Genomic DNA, 4331 nt, shown 5'->3' with positions numbered 1-4331 from the left:
ATTTGCATGTCCTGTATAATTCTCGTAATAAGTGAACCCAAACGTAGTTTCCTACCGCTTCGTTGAAGGGCTCCAACTAGAAACACAGGGAGGTTGAATGGAGTTGAAGTCAACATGTGCCATATAAAGCACTGTTCGAAGTTAGATGCGGAGGAGTCTGAGCTGAGTTTGGGGAAGATAAAGTTAGTTAGCATGAAGTGGACCATCTTTTGATCTTTACCCATACAGGTACTGGGTATTTCCCCTTTATGATCTTTGGGTTTACAGAACCCCTTTAGCTTCTCAGATGTGGCCTTAGGTATCTTCTCCTTTGTTGTTCGAAATTGGATTCCTTCGTTTGGTATTTCTAATAGTGTGGCTAGATAGGCAGGGGTTATAACAATTTTCTGACCTTTCACAGTGGTCTCCAAATAATCAGAGTCGTCTGCATCAACCCATAAATTTGAGTAAAATTCTCGAACTAACCTGGGGTAGGTTGTTCCTGGAAGAGAAAAAAGACCTTTCCAGTTGTTTTTCTCGATCCATTCACAAAATGGCATCTCAGACGATACGAAGCTTGGAGAGAACCATCAGCATTTCAACACCTCCAGATTGTTAACTTTTGAGTGGACCTTGATCATCGTCCTCTCCCTTTCTATTGAAGGACCAGCGTGGTCAGTGGGTTGGTCTGTGTTTTGAGCTTTTGGGGTTTTCTTTTTGCTGGGAGACATTTTTGACGATTTTGAAGTTCTTAGGGAGGAAGAAGATTGAATTTCAGGGATTACAAACGTAAGGAATAACGAGTGAGGGTTTTTCTATTTTTATATAAATTTATGAAGACCCTAAATCATTATCTAGCCGTTTTTGCCCTAGGGAAGTTCAATCGACAGACATTCTGTCAATTATGACATCTTTGGCGCATGGGTTTTTGCCATTAATGCGCGTCTTCCCAAAGTGTCAGTGGTTACACGTGTAACACCCATTTTTAAATAGTATGAAATAGAACTATTACTATAATATATCATAAATACATAAAGATGTATATATATATACCATAATCGTACACATTATATTTTTTTTTATATATATATAATGATCAAACACTTATCATTAAAGTAGTCCTATACATAATATATTTATATTAAAAATAAAAATGAGGAACCAACAAGATTTTGGTTTACTGCTGATTACAAATGTAAAATCCCTTTTTTTTAATATATAGTTGTGCATACACATTGATCATTAAAAGATCAGAGATAACCTTTGTAATCCACTCACAAATAAACTAGATTATATTGTAGATAAAAAAAATCGTAATAAAACTAATTAAAAGAAATTTGTTAATTAAAACTTCAACTTCCAATACTATTTCATATGAGCTTAAAATGTACCGCAACTTATGCCGAACAAAATATAGTTTCGATGTCGATTGAACTAATAATAAATAAATTGACATACAAGGTCTCAATAATTAATAAGGTAGTAAACATAAAATCCTAATAGTCACGACTTCACATACTGATCGACCGGAACCAGCGTCCCTAACCTTTTATTCCTGAAAAGTGGTGGTGGCAAGAGGTGAGCTGCCGACTCAATAAGATAGTTAATTAAATACACAGTTCAACCACATGCGCATACAATAGTTCCGTGCATTTAATTTATAGGTTATCAAGCAACATGTTTATCAATTTACAAATTAATAGTCGTTTAATTTAAGGGCCCTGCGTATCCTAGTCTAGTAATACTCAATGGTTGCTGGCCAATAAAATCATATTCTGGGATACCTTGTCGTAACAAATACCTGGTATCCCGTCTAGGTACCCTGTCGTAACAAATACCCGGTACCTTAACACCCTGTCATAACAAATACCCGGTGTTTATATTTCCCGTGATCACAATATTCTTTTTTTTTCTCAATTCATTTGCAACCATTGAATATACTATCCTAGATAAGCTCTTGTTCTCAAAATTTTCCAATCCTTCATATTATACAACGTTTATCAAATATGACATAATCAATTTCCATTATATCCCCAATAGTTTCAGTCTAAAATCTATTCATGTCTTCACAGCCATCGATGTCAAATTCAATTCATTCACGTCATCATAGACATCAAAAATATCAAGTATACATGTCAAACGTATAAATCAAGTCAATAAACAATTATTACACCAAGTCAAATATAGCAGCCAAACAAATAAGAACACATACTATATATTTAATTAACCATTTACCTCTAACCGCAAAATTGTAAGTTTAACTAATCAGATAACTTCTCCGGTATATCCTCTGCTTGTTCTTCGTGTCCTATATAATAATTATAATATCACCTATTAATTTTATATTAAGAACAACATAATATATATATAATACTTTAATTATTTTCATTAACTGTAGAGGCGTACAATATTCATAACTATGTTAAAACTGTATGTATATAATAAAACTAAATCTTAAACTTAATATGTTAACCATTAGCATAAAATAAGGTAGGTGGTTCTGGAAGTTAAAAAAAAAAAAAAAAGAACAAAGTTTTCAACCAATTTTATAAGATATATGAAGTATGAAAAAAAAGCTAAAATCATTAAAATAAAATAATAATTAAAATAAAAGTAAACCTATGTGCTTATAAGATATTTCCACCACTCCCCATCTATGAAAAGGTATGCGTAGAGTTCTATGTTCTAGACAAAAAGTATATATATTTATATAATATTTTGAAACCCTAAAAGTTGTAGTCTGACACTCTTAGCTATAGGGATGAACCCTCACAAGGTTTATGTTTAAAGTAATAAATTTCATATTGTGTTGTCTATTCCAAAACAAACAATAAAAAGAAAATCTAAAAATCCCTACAATTAACTTCTAGAGATACATGGAGGAGAAATAAACTAACATAACTTACAAGTTTTGTTGAAGATTCGCCCAAAAGAAACCAGCATAAACAAATTCTATCAGTCTGTCCACCCAACTGACGGCTCCAAAAGAAAAGAATAAACTAGGTTTTCTTTTCTATTCAAACTCCTCTAAAACCCTTTTTTTCTAGGACTGTAATTTATTATATATAGGAAGGGTAATAATAATATTAATAAAAGTAAGGTTAGGTAAACTAGGGTCTTATCTACTTTCCACCTGTACTCCATTTAATTTGGAAAAATTATAATTATTATAATTATTATAAATATTATAATGCTAATTAATTAGCATACTTCTAAATCTTTTTCATAACCTGAGACTTCACTCTGTTATATATTTTTTTTTTTATCATTCTAGCTAATTTATTATCCTAAACCCAAGATTTTACGGATGTTACAACACGTGTAGCTTCACTTTACGCGAGTGGGTTTTTTTCTAGGTTTCGCTGGAATTCGAAGCGTCCATGATATTGAGTGTTTAGCGTTTGTGAAGACAATTTTCTATCTTTTATTGACTCAGCATAAGTTACATACTCAGCATGTGTATTTACTCAGCATAGAGTGATTTGTTTATCTACTCAGTATGGGATGTTTACTCAACTTTTATACCTACCCAGTATCGTTACTTAACATGTATGCATAGGGTGGCTTTTTTTATTTTTAAGCTTAGTTGGGAACAGATATTTTACTCAACATGGCATTGGTACAATTATTTAAAGTGTCGCTCACATGGCAATCATTCAATACAGATTTAGTTAGAGTGGATTTGACATACCAATTGCTTCCCTTAGTATGTTGAATTGCTCTCGTGCCAAGGGCTTTGTGAAGATATCTGCAAGCTGATCATTTGTTGGTACGTAGGTCAGCTTGATCTCATCTTTTAGTACAGGGTCTCTGATGAAGTGATGCCTTATGCTAACATGCTTCATCCTGCTGTGTTGGACTGGATTTTTAGATAGATCAATGGCACTTTTGTTGTCGCATTTGATCTCTATTGTCTTTGTTTTGACTCCGTAATCCTCAAGTTGTTGCTTTATCCATAGGACTTATGCAACACAGCTTCCAGCAGCCACGTACTCAGCTTCAGTTGTAGACAGAGCAACGGATGATTGCTTCTTGCTAAACCAAGATACTAGGCAGCTTCCGAGGAAATGACATCCTCCTGAAGTACTTTTTCGTTCTAGCTTATCTCGTCCGTAGTCAGCATCAGTATATCCAATGAGTGTGAAGTCATTTGAGGTTGGATACCATAGACCTGCATCAACTGAGCTTTGCAAGTATCTAAAAATTCTTTTTACAGCAGTTAGATGAGATTCCCTGGGGTCAGCTTGATATCTAGCGCAATAGCATACTGAGTATTGAATATCTGGTCTACTAGCAGTGAGATAAAGTAATGAACCTATCATACCTCGATAGAGTTTACTATCAACTGACTT

At 33.5% G+C, this 4331-nt stretch overlaps 1 long non-coding RNA gene across 1 annotated transcript; it reads right to left on the bottom strand.

Annotated features, from left to right (window-relative positions):
• Positions 1-2213: 2213 nt before the first annotated feature.
• On the bottom strand, positions 2214-3001 carry LOC136208539 (uncharacterized). Its single transcript, XR_010677199.1, has 2 exons — positions 2886-3001; positions 2214-2287 (listed from the first exon to the last, which is right to left on the bottom strand). It is a non-coding gene; the product is annotated as an uncharacterized lncRNA (long non-coding RNA).
• Between the last annotated feature and the right edge of the window lie 1330 nt (positions 3002-4331).

This window comes from Euphorbia lathyris, chromosome 10, assembly GCF_963576675.1.
Source record: "Euphorbia lathyris chromosome 10, ddEupLath1.1, whole genome shotgun sequence".
Classification (NCBI taxonomy): domain Eukaryota; kingdom Viridiplantae; phylum Streptophyta; class Magnoliopsida; order Malpighiales; family Euphorbiaceae; genus Euphorbia; species Euphorbia lathyris.
This window is presented reverse-complemented; position numbering and strand designations above follow the sequence as displayed.